Source organism: Lemur catta, chromosome 1 (genome assembly GCF_020740605.2).
Source record: "Lemur catta isolate mLemCat1 chromosome 1, mLemCat1.pri, whole genome shotgun sequence".
Taxonomy (NCBI): Eukaryota; Metazoa; Chordata; class Mammalia; order Primates; family Lemuridae; genus Lemur; species Lemur catta.
In genome coordinates, this window is record NC_059128.1 from 45,945,384 (window position 1) to 45,968,713 (window position 23,330).

Genomic DNA, 23,330 nt, shown 5'->3' on the forward strand with positions numbered 1-23,330 from the left:
TCTATTAACAACTACTCCTGATAGACAATAGTTTCATGAAAGGCCTTCTGTAGAGATGTTAATCTATACTTTTACTCAAGACCACCCTTAGAGCTGCACAACCAGAGGCCCTGTCCTAAGCCCTTCTTTAGAGGGCTGCTCTTGTGGTACTTCTCTAACCATGACCCTAACCCTGCCAAGAGTGGGACAGAACACCAGGACCAAGGAGATGTCCACCCAGAGCCTACATGCTCTATTTTAGATTATTATCTGAGTACTTGGAACTAGAGCATCCTTTCCAAACAGTATTGACCCTGCTTGCAGGGACTGAAAGGGACTTTTAGCTCAGTCTGTCCTTTGTCAGGGTGAATTGCAAGTGCACACCTTCAGGACTGTGAGGTGGCCAAGGGTAGTTGTTTGAAAGTGGTTGTGGGGGATGTAGTTTAAATGCACAGACTTAAATTGTGCATATATGTTGCAAGGTCCCTTCTGGTTCAGGATTATACTAGGGTGGGACAAAAAAAGGAGCACACTGAAACCTGGCAGCTTCCTTTTATACTCTTGTCCCGGGCCCTATAAATTTAGGAGCTCATCTGCTTTCATTAACAGTATCTAAGAGTTTCTGTTTCGTGAAAAATTGCCAACAGTTGGTATTATAATTTCTTTTCATCTTTTCCATTCTGAGAGTATAAAAAATCATGTTTTATTTTTATTTTACAATTGATCTTAGCCAAAAGGCTGAGAAGTGATATATTTTTCATTTGCATTTATTTGGTTTATATTTTCACATGTTGAATGACTATTTCAATTTTTTTCCAATGAACTTATTTTTATTGTTGTCTATTTTAAAAACCAAATTATAAGTCACTGATCTGTTCTTCCTCTACATAATTTTGTCATTTTGAGAATGTTATATAAATGCAATCATACAGTATGTGACCTTTTAAAATTGCCTTTTTTTACTCAGCAAAATGCCCTTGAGATCCACCCACATCGTTACATGTAGCAGAAGTTTGCTCCTTCTTATTGCTCAGTAATATTCCATGGTGTGTATGCACAACGCTTTGCTTAGCCATTTACTTACTGCAGGGAATTTTTGTTGTTTCCATTTTCTGGCTGTTACAACTAAAGCTGCTATGGACTCCTAACAAAGAGATATAGCGTGAGTATTTATCTGTGCCTCAGTTTTCTCATCTGCAAAATGTGGATAATAATAATACCTAACTAATGGCAGTCTTCTGAGATTTCAATAAGCCTATCAGAGTAAGACATTTAGAAAAGTTCCTGGTATATAGTAAGTAAATATTAGCTTTTATTAGCATTATAAATTATCACTGGCTCATTTTTCATCAAATATTCTACTTTTTACTTCTAACATGGTTTTAATATTTGTAATGGCTTTATTATCTTCAATTTCTTTCCTTTTTCATTTTTTCTGTTCTCTTTGAACTCTTTTTCAACTTCTCTAGTATTGTGTCCTTTCTTTTTTTTCTAGAGTCCATGTTCTCTTTTATTTCAATAACCTTTTTAAAGTTAATTCCTTCTTTTCTAATGTAAACTAAATAGTCTCATGGACACACTGTAAACCATTCCAATTTCCACTTTGGTGATCTGCTCACTCTGAAAACAGAAATTTCAGAAACAAGGTAAGACAGCCACCAAAGTGATTTAGCATTTATTTGTTGCTCAAAAACTACAAATTGAGTTTCTGCTTCCACTCTATCCTCTATCTTACCTCATCCTCATTACACTTTGTGTCAGAACTTCAGGCTGCATAAAGTAATCTCATTTTATAGTAGATGCTGCTGTGCCTCACATCACTCCACCTCTGATTTTAGCTGTAGCTCCAGTGGACAGTTCTATGTGGACTCAGTCTCCCCTCATACCACCAACAGCCAATCTGAAGTCTGAACTGTGTATCTCTCTGATTTCAGTGTTATCTCCTTCCTAGGAGCCTGCTCTTCTGCCCACAGGTGCTGTCTGGCAGCATCGGGTACTTAGGACCCCTGAGACGGCCTTCAGACACTAAGTGATAGGACACTATAGATAAATGCTCTGTCTCCTATTCTTCAAGTGAACAATTCTGAGCACCTCTCAGAGGTCCCAGTGGAATCAAATGCTTATTACTTATCATAGTAACTTTGATAACCACCTGTATGTGGGCTTTTCCTCCATCCTTATCTCATCTACCTTGTTCCCTAGCTCCTGTTTCTGGTGTCACCTTCTACATAATCTCTCTGCATCAAAATCCTTGTCTTGGGCTCTGCTTTGAAGAAACTCAAACTAAGATATATATCTATATAATATCTCATTAAGCCCTTTTCCTATGTTGGTCTGCAATATGAAACTTAACCACAGGTGATATTCCCAAACTTTATGGTGGCCTATTCCTGTCACAAGTTTTAGTCATTTAAAATATTGTTACTCTGGCAACTCAGGATCAAATAAATTCATATATTCAAATATATGCATCTTGCTTCAGATTTAGAGTTATATATGACATTGTGTCATGCAAATGGAGGGTTTTCTCCTCTATTTTTACCATTTTCATGAAAGGCAAAAAGCTTCCATTTTCTGTAAAGTTTAGAAACGTTTTAGTAAATGAAACAGAAGAATTAGATGGTCTAAATATTAGGTAATCAGAGGAGAATGGAATTTACCCTTTGTTCCTTGTTACCTTGACCTCTATAATCAGGGAGAGGGGCTGCATCTATAAATAGGGATAAACCACATTTTAAAAATTAGTTTTAAATTTCTCTTCCATGTAATTCTAACTAGAACTATAAACAAACAAAAACAGCTAGTTGCAGATGCATCCACTTTCTTTTCCTTTGAAAATGCATTTATGATTGATATATTTGCATATTTTGAAAGATACGATGCGAAGAGACCAAAATAATTTTCAAGATAGTGATTTAGGAGAACAAAGCATTCTTAACTGTCATTCTGAGTATTAGTATTACATGATGTTGAATATGTTTAATTTCCTAGCCATAAAATGATATTCAATTTTTAAAAATGATTCTAATTTGGCTCACCCACTAATACTAGAATTTACTTATATAATGTTTATATGCATAAAAATTAGGCCTCTACAATTCTAAATGACATACTGATTTGACACTGTCCACAGAATCGTTACTTATGCAATCATGTTTTAAAGCAATTCCTTTATTCAATAGTAGCATTTTGGAATGACTTTTGTCTTCTAGACTATGTGAGGCAATAGGAAGGAGAGATGAGGCCCTTGACCATACAGAGCCGACAGTCTGAAGAGACTATCAACATGTGAACAGGCAATGCCAACCCCAAACGAGAAGCACCATGATAAAAGAAAAACAGGGAGCTGTGGGAGTATCCACAACAATGTCTAATCCAGACTTATGGGATAAGAAAAAAATCTTTATCTAGTTGCATAATAATTGAAATAAAAAGCTTTTCAATTATAAAGCTGGTTCCCTAAAAGATATCAAAAGGAAATATTTATCTGAAAAATTCCACACAAGTTAGAATTAGTTATTTTGCCTCTCCATGTCTTTAAACAGGCAAAGAGAAAGAAAGCTTTCAATATAAATCTTTCTTTGAACAGATTTCTTCTGAAAGTGATTTATTGGCTATGATTACTTCTCTGTAAACATCCTAAAAGAACAAAGTTTTAATACTTGAAATTATTCAGGAGAAAATAACCCAAACACCTCCATTAAATGCACTTTGATAAAGGCAGAATACTGTTGCTAATCCTAATTAAAGCTCTTTATAATGTTCCTAAGGACAAAGAACAGAAAATAATGATCTAAGAAAAAGACATTGTGACTGCCTCAATGCATTTTCTGTTTCTTTACAAGATAAATGTTATATGAAGGTAAATCAATATCAGGAAGAAGAGTTTTAGCCCACTTAACTGTACTAATATTTAATATTTATTGAGCATTAACAATATATAGGAAACTGTTTAAAAATTTAAGTTAGTCATGGTCTCTGGCAAAAGATGATTATTTTTTTCCTACCTGCATTTGAGTTTCAGCCATAACTATTTTTTTTTTAATTTCAGCATATTATGGGGATACAAAAGTTTAGGTTATGTATATTGCCCATGCCCTCCCACCTCCCCGAGTCAGAGCTTCAGGCGTGTTCAGTCCCCAGATGGTGCGCATCGCATTCATTATGTAGGCAGCCATAACTCTTATAGCATCATACTTTCTTTGTTAGAGATCTGAATGTTAATTGTTATAAAATTCTTACATTCTTCCCAGGTAACCTTTGACAAAGCAACTAGTAAGTGTTTGTGACTCCTAAATATCAAGCATGACAACAGATGAAACTACTAGTATAAAATTATTGAAATATAGGGAAAACTCAATATAATCTATTTTTAAAAGCTATTAGCAAGGGTACAGAATAAAAAAATCAATATGCAAAAATCAATTTCATTTCTATGTGATACCAACAATCAATTATACATTTAAATTTTATAAAAATATCATTTACAGTAATGACAAAAATATGACATCCTCAACTATAAATCTGACAAAATGTGTGCAAGATCTAAATACTACAAAATAGTACTGAGAGAAATTTCAAATACCAAATAAATGGAGAGATATACCATGTTCATAAGTCAGAGGACTGAATATTGTTAAGATGTCAGTTCTCTCAAATTGATCTATAGATTTAATATAATCCCAATCCAAATATCAGTGCCCTTTTTGGTAGAAATTGACAAACAGATTCTAAAATCTACATAAAAATGAAAAGGAGCTAGAATAGCCAAAACAACTTGGAAAAGAAGAATAAAGTTGGAAGACTAACACTACCTTATTTCAAGGCTTCTAATAAATCAAGAGTAGTCAAGATGGTGCAGTATTGCTGTAAAGGCAAAAAAATAACTTAATGGAACAGAGTGAAGTGTCCAGAAATACACACACACATTTATGGACAATTAAGTTTCAAAAAAGTTGTAAAGGCAAATCAGTAGAGAAAGGGAAGTCTTTTCAACATAGTGATGGAAAAAATTGGATGTCCATATGCAAAAAGTAAACTCTAATTTACACCTGTCTTATACAAAAATTAACTCAAAATAGATCATTTTTTCATAAATGTAGAGACTACAATAATTTTTAAAAATCAGAAAATATAGGAGAAAAATCTTTATAACCTTGGATAAGCAAAAAATTCTTAGATGCAAGACCAAATGTGCAATTAATGAAAGAAAAATTAATAAATCAGACTTCATCAAAATTAAAATGTGCTCTTTGAAAGACACTACTAAAAGAATGAAAAGAGAAGCCACAAATGAGATATAAAACACTGGAAAATCATTTATCTAATAAAGGAATTGTATCTAGATACTTAATACTTGAAAAAATTGCATACTTTAAATAGGTGGAGTTTATGTCAATTATGTGTTAATAAAGATATTTTAAATACTTATTGAAATAGTTCTACCTTGCTAGGTAAACAACATTCTATAATGTTACCTTCTGTTTTTCTAGTATAAACTGTTCCTATTATTTCCCAGGATAAAATGGAAAGCAGCTTGCAAAATTCATCCTAAGCAGTTTCCAGGCAGTCTTCCGGAGACAACAAAAAATTTTACTAACAGGAATGAAAATGTACATTGCCTTTTCTTGAGTCTCTTCAGAGTTGCACTTACCCTTAAATGAGCATTAACTTGGGAAAGTAAAATAATGACATCTAATTTTTAACCAGGTTACAGACCAGTTTTTCCTAACTCACTTTCTCCACTCAATTTTATTCACCATGCCCTTAAGCAAAAATAATTTCCATATATGCAGCCTTTTGCTTATCAATACTACATTTTAAATATTAGCTTTTCCTAGCCTATTTGGGCAATGAACAGAGAACTTTATTACTGAATGTATAAACTGTTTGGTGTCAGCAAGGACATTATATAATATCAAATAAAGCCTGTATACTTCTAATCCATCACTTTATCTGAACTCCTGCACCAGCAAAGATGAAAAAACATAATTGAATACTGAAAACTCTCCTTTAGCCAACTATGAGAAATAGTAATTTGTGCATTGAGCACCAGTGAATTACAGAGCAAATATAATTCCATGTAAATCATGAACACGTTTGTAAATCTAATAAAACCAAGGAACAAATCATGCAATGAAATTGGGAGTCAAACTAGGTGGGGATTGGTTTTAAGTGTTCAAAGGTAGAAAGAATTATTGAAAGAAAATATTCCAATGAAAGGGTAAGGTTTACTGATCTGAGGTCAATTATTTACTAAGGCTATTCATACAACTTCAGAGAGCAAGAGAGAGACAAAGAGAATATTTTTTTTTTCAGAATGAACATGTTTGAACCATTCCATGTGTTGAATATGGCATCTAAACTCTGAATGCATTTACTCAGTATGAATGGAAATACATTTGTACTACCAGAATTGGCACTGAGCATCTGTATCCAAAAATATATTTAAATATCCAAAATATATTTAAAACTTCCATTTAAAATCAAAATAGTGGTAGACTTTATGCCTTTTATCATAACACATAAAAATGACAATATTTTATGACAATATTTCAAAGTATATGAGGTTTTACTCTTATGTAATTTTAGGATTCTGTAGGACTATTTTTTATTAAATGTATCAAGACATTGTCTAATTTATTTAAAGTGACAAGGCATTTTTAGCACCATGCCAGAGGGTTAAAATCATCTCAAGAAAGCCATAATAACTCAAGTATAATTTTTATGTGATACACTCAAAGAAATTATTATAATACATGAGACATCATCATAAGTACTAGTAGGCATTTTCACGTTAATGGTTTAACATGAAAAAGTAATTAAATACCAGACAAAAATGAGTCAAAATAATTTATCAGCTTTGTTAATATACAGTAAGTTGATTTGCTCATTCCATTTAATTTATCATAGCTCACATTGTAGAAATAAATAAATAAGCCTAATGCAGTGGCAGTCTGTCTCATAAGCACTGCTATGCTGATAACCCTCAGCTCATATCATCTTTCTCCATGGAGATAATGATCCCAGGATACATAAATCATTCTATTTATTGATGAACACACATGCAAGATACTCTATATGAAAAGGACATTGAATTGAAAAGCTCAGTTATAGGTACAACCATAGGCAAGCCAGAGTTTTCTTAATCTCACTGTTAACTCATACGAAAAACATTACGGAATTCAAAATTTAAAAATGATAAGAAATAAACTCTATAATGTTTGTTCTACACACTAATATTTCAAGCTCCTCTGTTTTAAATTACCTAATGAAATGTATAACTGCATGTGACACTGGATTATAAAATATTAGCACCCAAAGGACCTCAGGTTATATTTCTAAATCAAAATATAATTCTTCAAAGTCCTATCTTAAAGTCTTCCACAGAATCTCTACAGCCTACAAGCAAAGTCCAAATACCTTTCATCTACATTCCTTCACATATTTTAGCCAACTTCTCTTCTAGTGATGTCTCCTTCAGTTTCCCTGGAAACCTGTGACTCAAACCTGCAAGAACATCTGCTCACTGTTCCCCAGATAAACTGCAAATTTTCATGTTTTCTCTCTTCTTCTCCAGTTGGTAAGTTCTTATCTTTTCATTCAGTTTAATGTCACTTTTGCAGTGAAGGTTTCCCTGATCCTTGCAGATAGAAGTAGTTATTCCCTCTTTGCTTATGGTGTAGTGAAAAGAACAGAGAATTTAGAGTCTAGCATTAATTCAAAATTTTTAGCTCCTATCACTGATCAGCTGTTTGAGTAACTATTCAAATCCCTGTAAGCTTGGTTTCTTCATTTTTAAAATACTTTAGTTCAATAATTGTCTTATCGTGTCATAGGGGGGCCTAATACCATACTGTACATAAAGTATGTAGACTAGAACAACCTAGCACAAGGTGAATTCTCAATGAAGGATAACTGTCACTATTGGTATTACACACCACTCTACAAAAGATTCCGTTGCCATTACTTAACATATATCTATTCTCCACACTAGATCATCGTGGAAGGGATTGATCATATTTCGTTGTTTTTTAAATTCTAACAACTAGCACAGTGCCTGGCAGAGAGCAGTCACTGAGTAAAGACTAGCTAGATGGAAAAATAAATGAATATAAATCACAGAGCAAAATATGATATTTTATAACTGAAGAAACTGAGGCCCCATTTAAGTGATTTGCTGTAGGCCAGACTTCTAGTTAATAAAAGAACTGTAATGGAACACAGGTAGAGGATTTAGTTATCAGGATTTTTCGTATTTGGAAACTTCATCTCCTCCACTCAGTGTTATTTGGATGAGGTTGTAAATTAGGTGGGCCTGTCTCACTCCAACCTCTGGGAACCATGTGACTCAGGCTGACCAATCAAAGCACTCTCCACTCTACCTTTAGTGGAATGATTGGTCCAGGGGTGAATTTGTAGCTCAAGTAAGGCCATAACAGTTCCTTAAAAGGAACTTCCAGTGATGCTGTTCTAAGATCAAAACTTAGCTAAAAGATGGAATGGAGAGGGAAAAGGGAAGAGAATAAATGCTGACATTTTTGGAAAGTCTGTCTCAGGCTGCAGCTGAAGCTCCCTGGACTTCATTGTTTGTCTAACCTATATAGGCTGTGTTTCTAGTATTTGCAGTGGTTAAGGATTCAAATACAATTTGTTTCCTAACTTCTAGATCCATGTTCTTTCTGTAAACCCTTATGTATGCTAAATAACTACCCAAAGTGTAAAATGCCCAAAGACAAATAAGTAGCAGTACACCAAGCCAACTGCTTTGTTTCCAATAGCAAATCTGATATATTTAACCTGAGATTTTTTGGGGGGGAAAACTAGATTATCCTCTGTGCTTTCAAAACTCCAGACTTCTTTGGGTTTCTGTCATTTTCAGCTCTCCATTTCTCTAACCCCCACCAGGAGAGGGGCAGGGTATAGATTCCCTCCTCTAGAGATTGCCATCAACACCTAACTTGGTTGACTTCCCTCCTCAACACCAGTTAGTGAGCAAAACTTGAATAAGATGACATTGGTAAAACTTACTATTCACAAATATTATTCTTTACCATTTATAAAAACTATGCTTTTAATTAGTAAATTGTAATATTTGCCAGTCAATTTTCCTTTGTATACAGCACTTACAGAAAAGCACTTAACTCTGAACTAGCTACAACTTTGTGATATTTAAAAACGTCTTTTTCAGACAGCGCTATCAACAGAATCCTTTCCCTACACCCACTTTCATGGAACTGACACAGGAAAGTGGATTCCCAAACTGGGGTCTGAACTAAAGGCCAAGAGGGTTCTTACTTTCATGCAGGAAAGAATTCAAGTGTGAGCTCTAAGTTGGAAATGAAAGCAAAATTTATTAAACAAACAAATAGCAACCAGGCTACTCCATAGACAGGGCATCCTCTGCACATTGCTGGTAAAGTCTATTTATGGTGGTCTCTTGATTATATGCTAAATAAGGGACAGATTATTCATGGAATTTCTGGGAAAAGTGCAGAAAGTTCCAGGAATCAGGGGTTCCTGCTCTTTTCATACTGTATAAGGTAACTTCCAGGGGTTGTCATGGTGATTGTAAACTGTCATGGCACTGGTGGGAGTTTCTTTTAGCATGCTAATATATTATAAACAGGTATATAATGAGCAACAAGGGCAAGCAGAGGTCATTTTCATCACCATCCTGGTTCTAACTGGTCTTACCTGATTTCTTCACTGCATCTGTTTTTCTCAAAGACCTTGGTTCTGGTTTGGTTCTTGTGACTCCTTAATGAGCAGGGCCTGTCAATTTTCTATCTCAGAACCATTACATTAATACAAAGCAATTTTAAAATTAGGAAGGCAAAATGGGCTTTTCATCAGAGGAATACATCAAACTAGTTTACTGCCTTAGAAATATATTTTTTAAATCCAAATCTAAAACATTTAGTTTTATAAATTTTTCATAAATAGTTCAATTATAAGTCTTTGACCAAAACACAGTTTAAACTCCCACTGACATAGAGTACAGGCTGGAATTTTATAAATAAATGCCTTTTATAAACAAGGGTAAGTTAGGTATACACAGTCTGGTATAATGTTTATAGCAGCACAATTCACAATTGCAAAGATGTGGAAACAACCCAAGTGCCCATCAATTCATGAGTGGGTTAGTAAAATGTGGTATATGTATACCATGGAGTATTACTCAGCTATAAGGAATAACGGTGATATGGAATCCCCTTTGTTCTCCTGGAGAGAGTTGGAACCCATGCTATTAAGTGAAGTATCTCAAGAATGGAAAAATAAGCACCACATGTACTCACTAGCAAATTGGTTTCTCTGATCATCACCTAAGTGCACATTTGGGAATAATACCAATTGGGTTTCAGACTGAGGTGTGGGGTGGGGGGAGGGGATGGGTGTATACCTACATGATGAGTGTATTGCACACTGTCTGGGGAGTGGACACTCTTGAAGCTCTGACTCAGGGGGATGGGCGGGACATGGGCAATATATATAACCTGAACTTTTGTACCCCCATAATAAGCTGAAATAAAAAAAATAAGTAAATAAATAAAAAATAAAAAAAATAAGAAAGTTAAAACTATTGCTAAGTCCCCTAAGAGTCCTAGTATTTTATTGTTCTATGAATTCTTGAGTTACACTGCTAAACTATATTCACTGTTTAATAAAAATATTCTTTCAGGTTAGAAAAAATGCAGTATCCAATATGTTAAAGCAATATACTAAAAACTTATAACATTTAGGCCAATTTTCTCAGAACTTTCCAAAGCTACATCTCAATATTTCAAAAATTAAATATTGGATTAAGATTTGAAAAATATTTGAAAATATTAATACTTATTAGGATTTGAAAAAATATTATACAATAGCATGCCAATTAAACTCATTCTTTATCTTTCTAAAATAATTTTGTTTTAATACCCTGTTCCAGAGAGAACACTTTCAGTTCTTCAATTATTATTCTTGGGTAATTTTAATTGAAAATTAGATGATATCCTCTTTAAATAGTTCCACTTTTCTTAATTTACTTGAAAAAATTGTATGTACTGAGGAAATATTTAAAACATTAATTACTTTGTCTCTTTCTTTCCTCTAGTTCTTTTATATCCCATCACCTTTATGCAGCACTCATTACCTTAGGATGGAGTTGTAACAGCAAAACCAGAGAACAAATGAGTCAAATTATTGGCTCTCAATTTAATATGCCAAACTCAAGGTATGAGACAAATGCTTGCTATACAAGTTTTTTTCTATTCAAGGGGACATAAAATTTTCCTGGAAAGTGCTGAGAAGGGAAGTCAATCAAGTTAGCTGTTGATGACAATCTCTAGAAGAGGGAATCTATACACTGCCCCTCTCCTGGTGGGGGTTAGAGAAATGGAGAGCTGAAAATGATGAACCCCAAAGAAGTCTGAAGTTTTGAAAGCACAGAGGATAATCTGGTTTCCCCGCCCCACACCCCCCCCCAAAAAAAAAAAAGCTCTAGGAATTTTTCCAGCCTTGTAAAAAAATTCCATGTCCAGAATGATGAGAAATAATGGATTCGATATGCCTACATAAAGATTCCAGGAATTTCTCCTGGGGGCAGCCTCACAGAGACTCTGAGGGCCCCTCCTCGAGAGGCAGGTGATGAGGACAGAGGGACGCAGCAGCAGATACCAGCCAGTAACTGGGGATTAGGCAGGACTGAGAATACACAACAGAGGACAGAGCGAATACTGGCCAGAGAGGGAGGGGTGAGTAGATGGTGCAGCAGCGGGTTTGCATCTTGGACTGACTACATTTGGGTACCTTGTGTCATCTTCATCTGCCTCCCCTCCTGAGACCTTGGCACTATATTAGCCTATTAGAACTTACATGCAACCTCAGAGAAAAGAGAATGTATTAGTTTTCTATTGCTGAATAGGCAATTACCACAAATTTAGGGGGCTTGAGATTGTCTGGATTCCTTGCCACAAGGCCCCTTACATCCTCAGTGCAATCCATGAAGAATCTCCCTCACATCAAATCCCTCCCCTGTTTCAAATCTTCCCCATTTGTCTGTCTCTGTCTCTGTCTCTAGACCAAGATTTAAGTCAGAGTCACTGAGATAATCAGCCTTTCTTAAACTCAACTAGTTTGGGAGCTTAATTATTAATATATCTTCAAAATCCACTCACAGAAGTCCCTAGATTAGTGTTTGACTGGTTAACTGTGAGAAGGTGTGTAAACTCCAGAGACCAGCAATCTTGGGGACATCTTAGAATTCTGCCTACCACAGACAAGGAGGAGAGAATTGGCCTAGGCAGTCTGGAACTGGCTTGTAAAACCCTAACTGTGTTTATGTTGAGGTATTATTTACATCCTAAAATTTTTTTCACTTAAATCTGAAGCTATCCGATTTTATGTATTTCATTTTATTTTGTTTATTTTCTTTAGATCATGCCGAAGACTATGAGATAGTAGGCCAACACAGCAGGAAATATCCAAGTACATAAATTAGAGTCAGAGGGGAGCTAGGATACCAGTTTCTCTCCCCAACCAACTTCTTTACTACTTGACTGATGGAACCCAGGTGAGACCCAAGTCTCAGGGTCAGAACACACCTTGGGAAAATTCAAAGCAGCAGCAGGATCCTTAACATTCTTCAGAAGCTAAGAAGGGATAAGAAAGACTAGAAGGTGCTTTGAAGAGTACTCTTGAATTCCACTTCCTGTAAGAGTACTCTGATCCTTGTAGACCAAAAGTATTTCACTGTGCAATTGCTGCTGTGAAATAACCCTCCATGTTGACTGACAGCTGAGAGCCAGTTTCCTGAGAATTACAATTCCCCCATGAAACAAAACAGGAAAGCGCTGAAGACCTGTATGCTGAGACTATACTTTCCTCAAACACGCATGCATATAAATTTACATTAGGGCAGGATTTTAAAACATTAAAGTGCTAAGTTACAAATGTAATTTGCTTGGTATAGGGTTGTCTCTTTTACCTTACAAAACAGAGAGTAAATCAGATTTTTAATAGTGTCTTTACTTGGCTCTAGTTATACCCAACGATTACTTGTAATTATTCTGGCTCTATTCATGATGCCAAGAGCTCTTTCCATAAGCCAAAGTAAGTATCCAGTCTCCTTTAGGAATAAAGGGAGACTGAATAAGTTGAAGGAAGACACTCTTCAATCAGCATCAGAAGCACCTAGCAGCTTCTAAATTTATTCAATTCATACTTTGTTTTTAAAGAAGACTGAGCTATTTATTTCTGTCCTATGGGCAAACTCAGAATATAATGGACAAAGTGTCAGGGAGAATGAAGAAAAATGATGATATCCCCCAGCAAAATAAATACCCATTTTGCAAAAATAAAGTTGCCAGAGTCACTCTAAGCCCCAAGTGATCAGCTGATGTGAGACATAGAACTGAGCTGAAAGCATTGTGCAGAAAACTTGCGTAAATGAGGATTTATATTTAGAATAACACAGCATCAGTAAAGATTGATAATCTTTGAAGAACAGAGGCTCTAGTTCTCAAATCCCTAGATGTTACCTCTATTTGTTTTAAAGGTATTTTATACCTTTGGACCACATTCCACTCTTGGGGATCTCAGAGACTCCTTATTGATAATACAGGTTTTAAACTAGAACATAGGGAGACAAATGGCTTTCTCAATGTGCATACGGAAGAAAATTTGGAATTTCTGAACTGCTATTTTCACATCTGCCAGAGAATAAAGTTTTATTGGAGAATGTCTCCTTGTATTTAATAATTTACACACAGCCAGTTTTTAAAAAATAAATCATTGATATTAATCATTTAACAATACATGAATATTGACTTCCTTAAGTAATGTTTACTCGATCCTGCCCAAAAGACTTCTTCCTTGTCCCAAAGTTGATCTTAGCCATTCCTAACACCAGGTCTCTGCTCATCTTTTCTTCACAAAATCCTACACAGCCTTCCTAGTGCAGTTTGTATCCCCTTTCCAGAAGCTTTCTCCTAAAATCTAAATCCAAATGAGTCCCCTCTTTTCTCAATTCTTTCAGCAGGTTTTGTCTGCACTATTCAAACTGATATGCTTCTGCTTCCTCCACAAAGCCTATAGCTCTCACTTGATAAGTAAGTCCCTGCAGTAAATTGGATAACTGCCAAACAAAGATATCAAGTTTTAATACCTGGAAACTGTAAATGTTACCTTATTTGGATAAAGGGTCTTTTCAGATGTAATTAAGTTAAAGATCTTGAGATGAGGAGATTGCCTTGAATTATCCAAGAGGGCCCAAAATGCCATCACATATGTCTCTTATAAGAGAAGCAAAAGGAGCTAACAGACACAGCAATTGATCTCAAGGAGACAGAGTAGAATGAGGGTTGCCAGAGGCTGGGGAGGGTAGCAGGGAAAGGAGGGATAAAGTGGGGATGGTTAATGAGTATAAAAATGTAGTTACATAGATAGAATTAATAGTATTTGGTAGCATAACAAAGTGACTATAATGAACAATAAGTTAAGGTATATTTAAAATAACCAAAGGAGTGGAATTGGAATGTTCCTAACACTATGATAAATGCCTGAGGTAATGGATACTCCAATTACCCTGACTTGATTAATGCACACACACGTGCACACAAATACACATGGGAAAAGGCAACGTGGGAATGGGGTCTTCCCTAGAACCTTCAGACTGAACACAGCCCTGCCAACCATGATATCAGACTTCTGGCTTCCAAAACTGTGAGAAAAAATTTTGTTATTTTAAGCCACCAGTTTGTGTTGATTTGTTATAGCAGCCACAGGAAACTAATATAGTCCACCAAAGAAGTTTGTTAATTGACCCACTGCTCCTCACAGAGTGTTTATAATACAGCATGTAGATAAGCTCAGCCTATCTTGATCAGACACCTGGGCTTTGGTGGCTCCATAATTACATTTGGCTAGACATGTTAAAATTTGAGATCCCCCAATTGTAAGAAAAATGTAATCCTCTCTTTGCAAGGTTATTCAAGTTCTGTTATTCCTAAGTAAAATAGTGGTTTTATTCATGATATTTTAAAAAATAAAATATACATGGGTTCCAATCCCAGCCCTGAGACTGGCTAGCTTTTTCTGGTTAAGCAATTTTCATTTAACCTTTTTAAGCTTCCATTTTCTCATATATAAAAATTGATACCTTCACAGGATTTCTGAGTGGATGAAAGAATTCATGCAAAGCAGAGTGACTAGTATATTGTAAATACTCAGTAAATAGCAGTTATTCTTATTATTGGGATTCCTACAGTTTATTTGTTCAACAAATATTTCCTAAAGGTCTCTTATAAGCTGGACACTATTCTAGGAGCTGAGATTACAAATCCAAAGAAATAGAGTAAGTCCTCACAGTCATGGAATTTACATAATATGATTCAAATTCTTAGCTGGTGAATTTCTTTTTTTTTTTTTAATTCTTAAGATGAAAACCCTCAACAAACCAGGCATAGAAGGAACATACCTCAAAGTTATAAAACCCATATGTGAAAAATTCACAGCCAACATCATACTGAATGGGCAAAAATAGAAAGCATTTCCCCTAATAACTGGAACAAGACAAGGGTCCCCCTGTCACTACTTCTGTTCAACATAATATAAGAAGTCCTAGCCAGAGCAATCAGACAAGACAAAGAAATAAAGGGCATCCAAATAGGGAAAGAAGAGGTCAAACTATCCCTGCTGGCCAATGATATGATCTTGTATCTAGGAAACTCAAAAGACTCCACCAAAAGACTCCTGAAATTGATAAATATATTCAGCAAAGTCTCTGGTTAACAAATTAATGTACATAAATAAGTGGCATTGTCATATACTAATAACAGTCCAGCTGAGAGTAAAATCAAGAACTCAATACCATTTACAATAGCTACAAAGAAAATAACATACTGAGGAATGTACTTAACCAAGGCAGTGAAAGATCTCTACAAGAAGAACTACAAAACACTGATGAAAAAAATTATAAATGGCACAAAGAAATGGAAAAACATCCCATGCTCATGGATTGATAGAATAAACATGATTAAAATGTCCATACTGCCCAAAGTGATTTAGAAATTCGATGAAATTACAACCAAAATACCAATGTCTTATTTCACAGATCTAGAAAAAATAATCCTAAGCTTCATTTGGAACCAAAAAAGAGCCTGAATAGCCAAAGCAATCTTAAGCAAAAAGAATAAATCTGGAGGCATCACATTATCTGACTTCAAATCATACCACAAGATTATAGTAACCAAAACAGCATGACAGTAGTATAAAAGTAGTGACATAGACCAATGGAACAGAATAGAGAACCCAGAAATAACACCATACAGCTATTACCAATTAATCTTCAACAAAGCAGACAAAAGCATACACTGGAGAGAAGATACACTATTCAATAAATGGTGCTGGATAAGTTGGATAGCCACATGCAGAAGAATGAAACAGGAACTTGATCTCTCATCATATACAAAAATTAATTCAAAATGGGTTAAAAACTTAAATGTAAAGCATAAAGCCATAAAAAGTCTAGAAGAAAACATAGAGAAAACTCTTCTAGACATAGGCCTAAGCAATGAATTTATGACTAAGGCTCCAAAAGCAAATACAGCAACAACAAAAGTAAATAAATGGGACTTAATTAAACTAAAAAGCTTCTGCACAGTGAAGGAAATAATTAACCGAGTAAACAGACAACCTACACAATGGGAGAAAATATTCAAAAACCCTACATCTAACAAAGGACTAATGTCCAGAATCTGTAAAGAACTCAAACAAATCAGGAAGAAAAAAATAACCTGATCAAAGATTGGGCAAAAGACATGCACAGAGTTTATTCAAAAGAAGATATACAAATGGCCAACAGACATATGAAAAAATGCTCAGCACCATTAACCATCAAGAAAACACAAATTAAAACTACAATGAGATATCACCTCACCCCTGTTAAAATAGCTTTTATTAAAATGTCAAAAAACAATAGATGCTGGTGTGGAAGCAGAGAGAAAAGAATGCTTATACACTATTGGTGGGACTGCAAACTAGTACAACCTCTGTGGAAAACAGTATGAGGATTCCTCAAAGAAATAAAAGTAGACCTACCATCAATCCAGCAATCCCACTACTGGGTTTCAACCCAAAGGAAAAGAAATCATTTTATCAAAAAGACACCTGCACTCAAATGTTTATCACAGCATAATTCACAATTGCAAAGATATGGAATCAACCTAAATGCCCATCACTTCATGAGTAAAGAAAATATGGTATATATATACCATGGAGTACTACTCAGCAATAAAAAGAAATGAAATAATGTCTTTCCTGCAACTTGGATGGAACTGGAGAACATTATCCTAAGTGAAGTATCTCAGGAATGGAAAAACAAACACCACATGTTCCCACTAATAAGTGAGAGCTAAACAACGGGTACACAGAGGCACAAAGAGAGGTAAATGACATTGGAACTAAGAAGGGGGAGGGAGAATGGGACTTGAAGGATAAAAACTTACCTATCAGGTACAATGACACTGTCCTGGTGATGGACACCCTGAAAGCCCTGAATTCAGCATTATACAATGTATCCATGTAACAAAAACATTTGTACCCCATTAATATTTAGAAATAAAAAAAAGATGAATCCCTGATTCCTCTGTTTTCTCTCTTCTTGAATGAGAAAGCTCTTAAGGCTATAGAGTATCTCATGCATTTAGTTTTTTCTATATTCCATGTTTATTAAGTATTTTCCTATTTTTGTTTTTTACATGATTTATATATTTTTTTAATTTCCTCATTGCTACAGGGTCATCTAGGTCTATGTTTTCTAACTCTAAGTAGTTAAGACTTTTTTTCAATTTATAATTATTTCAATTGTATTGACAAAGATAACAAAATAATTATCCATTTAAAAAGAAATTTTGTAAAGGTTTTCTTTGTTGCCAAGTACATTTCACACAGATTTGTTGCTATTGTATCTTGTCCAAAAATATGATTTTTTGGTACCATACATGATCCTTTTTTATCATGTTTAGTGCTTTTTATCTTAAATTTAACCTTATCATTAATATTGCTGCTCCTACTTTATGTTTGCATTTGTCCAGTGCTGTATATCTTTGCCAAGATTCCTTTATAGTTAATTTGTTTTTCAAAAATTTTATAGTTGATTTCTTGTAAATAGAATACAGCTATATTTTATTTGAACTCTATATAGTAGCCTGCCTTTCATGAGAAATAATCAGTCTATTTATATTTGGAATATACTTTACTTTATTTTTCTATTTATTTTATGATTCCTTATTTAACATCGTTTGCTGTAATTAATGTCTTTTTTTTTTTACCTATTTCTACATTCTCCCCTTGTTTATCTTAAAAGCTATCATTGCCTTCTATATTAGCTGAGGGAATGCTCTACTAAACTCCATTGCAGCAGTATAATATACAAGAATTTATTACCAATTCACATTAACACTCCAATGTAGTTCCAAGCAGTAGGATTCATTCTACTCAATAATTTTGGAACCCAGGATGACAGAAACTCTGCCCCTAACTCCACACCTTCCAGAGTGTCAATACCAAGCTGGTAGATAGAGAAAGAATTCCGGAGGATGTTGCCTGGCAGCAGGCAGGATTGTTTTAGTCACATGCAGGACAGGCTGCAAAGTGGGCTCTAGCCATGTACGAAGCATATACTAGCCAAAATCAGACACATATAACTTTTCTTTGCTTAACAAGGCATCAGCTACATACCTCACCATGTTTCCTACATTTTTATCATGAAGGTACCAATCAGCCATATATATTCCCATTACCATCTGATGTTCAAAAGTCCACGCAGGAGGAAAAATGAAATGGAAATTTGTTAATATGCGAGTTGTCTTATCCGTTTTTGTAATATGTGTAATTTGATTCTCTGAAAGTAACTTAAAGTGTGATTCCAAATGTTTTCCAATTTGGCTCTCCAAAATGCCCGTGCCACTCAGAGATTATCAGCTTACTCTGCTTAGTTCTGACTGTTTCCTCGTGCATGACAAACTCCACGAAGCAGGGACGAGGCTAGGAAAGCTTGAATGTTTCCAACAGTAGTAATGGGCATTCATACAACACTGTTTTATGTCATCTTAATGTACCTCCCAAATATTCCATTTGATGCCTCTAAAAGATTTTTTTAAATCAAAATAATGATAAATTTACTAAGACTGAATTTTCTGGTAGATATTTACATATATATACAAATATACATTATTTATCTGCAGAAAAAAATTATTTATGAAGAGAACTAAAAGCTACTGAAAATGTACAACACTCCAGGATCACCAAATTTCTTCATGGTTCATTTCTCTGTACAACTCCTGGAAGGAAAAAAAAGGCCTGTAATTAGCAAACTCGCATCATTCAATTCAATGACCCAACACTGAACAGGATCATAATTTTGAGGCAGCTCAGCTATGGCTGAGGATTAGGATGAGGATCGGGTTACAAAGGTTAATTAAAGCACCCAAAGAAAGATTCAGAAGACAATTAGAATGCATCACAAGGCATCAGCACTACCTTGAGCTTTATGAGATATTTTTTATAACTGGTCTTTGCTAAATGGGGAGCTAGTTTTATGTCACTATAAATTACATTTAATTGCAGTTTTTGGTACATAATTTACTATATCCTTGTCTTCTTAAGATTTCTAATTCAGCTCTACATTTTAAGAACATGACTTCCTGTGTACTTTTTTCTTTCATTAGCACTGTAGGCCCATTCTTTTTTCCATTGCAGTCACATATTATGTTAGCAGTGAAGATTTGTATCATTTATGGCCTTAGTTCTATGTTCCTTACTAGGAATCAACTTTAACTTGCATCCATCTCACTTTTAAACCTAAATTCTTTCATGAGATGATTGGTCTACCTTGCATTAACACATTCCAAAGACTTTTAAAACAAACCCTCATCCTTGAAAACCTGCTGTTATTATAGCTTACTATACTCTATGGTTTTACTTCAATATAGCTCCCTCTTATGTAAAATAGAATACAAGGCAGGTTTATCTTGAACCCCACCTATGAAGTTGATTATTACAAATGCTGGAAGAAACTCATGATAGCACTTTATCATAACCATTTCATAGCAGGAATCAAAGTTTCAGTATCATTGTGAGCCAGAAGATATTAAATTTTATCTGAATACCATGCAAGTAAAAATTAGCATGTGGAGTTAAACAGGTAATATATTAAGTATGTTTTACTGGTTTAAGGTTTTTTTAATAACCTGAATGAGGCTAGAATAATGCAGTACAGCTCATATGGGGAAATTCAAACAAATAAAAAACATTTATTTCTCTCATATTGCAAGTGAATCTAAATTAGGTCATAGTTCCCTTAGCCATGTTTGTATTATCATCAAGAGTTAGCAGGTGATCAAAATGACAGTTTGATACTCTTTGCACATTCCAACCTTTAGAGAAAATGCAGCTGAATAAGGTGGTGGTTCATGCCTCTACTGAGCTGGAAAGATTTGTTTAACATACATTATGTGAATAATTCAGATTTCAAAATATATGTGTTATTATTCCACTGTGGGTATACATATACATTTATATGCACACATACATAAATATACACACACTAGTCTTTTTATCTGTACAATGGGGATAATAGGAGCTCACAGAACTATTAAGAGGATAAATGCATATTTCAATCTAAGTATAGTGGCCAGTAAAATTTAACTATTATTTTAACAATAATGATTATTATTTTTCTTTGAACAATGTTTTATCATGGCTAATATTATTCTAACATAGAACATAGCACCTTGTCTCCTTCCATTAAGTAAGATTCCTCTATTAGCCATCTTATACCAAATGTAAAATTGACCTTTCTTTAAAATCTGTGATGAATAAGTTGAGGGACAGAAATCAGTCCCTTTCCCTGAATTCTCATCTTTGTTTTGCAAAGTATCTTTAATATTGAGCATCTATGCTTTCTAAGAAATAAAATAGAAATGAAATGAAATGGCATAGCACAGAGATACAGTGAAGAGTAATTAGAAAGATTACTTAGGGGACACCTTGGTCACCTGGTCTAAGAATAATAATTTTCAATATTGACATATATCACACTTTCCCAAAAGAACTACTTATGGATGTTTTCATTAATAACACATCCGTATAACATTGGCATCAAAATATACTAATTATACCATTTATTTGATTTGTTTTAATATTTTAGTAATTGCTACAAACCAACTGAAATCATATTATCAAAATTCTATAGACACAGCACAAATCAAAGAATATATTTATTCATCCTAAAATCTAATTAGAAAAGTGTATCTGTGACCTTTCTGTTGGAGAGTGCTGAATGTTTTTCTTAACAAATGTCCCCAGGCTAGAAATAATTATCATAAAATGTGAGAAAGGTACACTAAGGTCCATAGCAATGAGGTTATTTATCAGCTAATAGGGTATCTCACTGTTTGATATCATGCAAATTTTTTATCATTATGGAAATTTAATTTGCACCTCTGTTTCCTTTGTGTTTTCCTTAAACCCAGTTCAGCTGTTAAGAGTTATCTTTTATCTCAATAATTGTAGCTCTGATTTATTCCTCTTTTTTAGACAGTCAAAATAGTCAAGAAGATATCTGCTATTTAATGATTTGGAGAACACACAACAAGTCAAGGTTTTCTTAGTACTCAAAGGCAATTTAATTGTGCTTTCAATTGTGGTCACAGTAATTTGCAGGCATTTGGCTTGGTATTCTGTGGAAGCATTCTGAGAAGCAGTGGCAACTGCTCAGACATCCTAATTCTTCATTCTAATTGTCTTACCATTCTTCCAGTTTAATAGCACATGCAAATTATCACCTTATTCTTCGGCCAAACTATACAACCGAGAACCAGCAGATCTGTTAATTGGAGTTTAATTTAGAATCTGGGGCAGATTTCTATTAGGGTAATTCCCTAGATTGGCCTATAATTTTAGTGACACATTTTGTTTTCATTCATTTTCTGACACAAATTATTGAACAACATTGCTTTACACTTTCCCCATCTCTCTACTAAAAAGATATGCAGACACAGAAATTCTTAAATTAAATTAAAATCATCCTACTATTAGGGCACCAAAACTTGAAGACCTAGTAAAAGAATATAAATAATTTTTGGATAGTATCTTATGAGAAAAATACAATGAATAAGATGAGCTTTGAAAACCCTGCGTTGGCAAGCCTCAAGACCACAGGTTATGGTGAACACTTACCTGAAGCCCTTGATTGGAAGACAGCCCCAGACCATTCTAGTCATCCCAGCCACTTGTGCCTGGGCCACTTGTGCTATTGGAAAGGCTATTCTGAATTCAATTTGATTTCACATATCAGGAATCTCATGCATGTCTAAAATTTGTCAGTCTAAAGTGTGGAAGCCATATAAACAGATGGATTCAATTCAACATTTATTAAGTGACTATATGCTAAGTCAGTTTTAAGGGCTGTGGAAAATATAACAATAATCAAAGCACAGTTTGCATCCCCAAGAATTCTTCAATCTACTAGGGAGTTTGGCACTTACAAAAATGTGCATCATATGAGGCAAAAGGCAATAAATTCTATAAGGGGACACGAAGTGAAATAGGAAGACAAAGAAAGAAGGTGATTTGATCAAGAATGTCAATATTAGAGACCTTGATATGATTCTCAGTTTAGTCCAGTTTAACAGTACCGTCCACCTAAAGGCACAGCCTGATGGCTCTATACCAGTAACGACTGTAAAGTCCACACAGGCTTAAGATGAAAAGAATTCATATTCTTGGTCCTGTACACATTGTGTTTCATGCCTCGCTGCATTTTTTTTTTGTGAAAAAATAATATTCAAAATCAAGAAACCTATAAGAAGATTCATTAGAAGCTTAGTTTAACTGGCTTCACTTAGTAATGGTAAATATGCTATAGTTCTGATCATTGCTTCCACTTTATTCACAGTACTATATGCCTGTAGTCCCCAACCCCCAGGCTGCAGACCGGTACCAGTCTGTGGCCTGTTAGGAACCGGGCCACAGAGCTCTGCCTCCCCCTTCTAAGCCCCCATCTGTGGAATAATTGTCTTCCATGAAACTGCTCCCTGGTACCAAAAAGGTGGAGACCACTGATACGCCATTCAAAAGAATCCAGGTGTCTGATAATTTAAGAGTGAAAGATATGTTTGGGGTTATTAGTTTAAGCCTCCTAACTTACAAAGAGGGAAACAGATACTCAAAAGATGTTAAGTGACCCTTCCAATGTCACAAGTAGCTAAATTGGGCAGTGCTAACAATTGATTTTTTGTTTATATATGAAGACTTTTATCTTTTGCTGATCAATATTTCTGATAATTCAGTATCCATTTTGCCTCAGG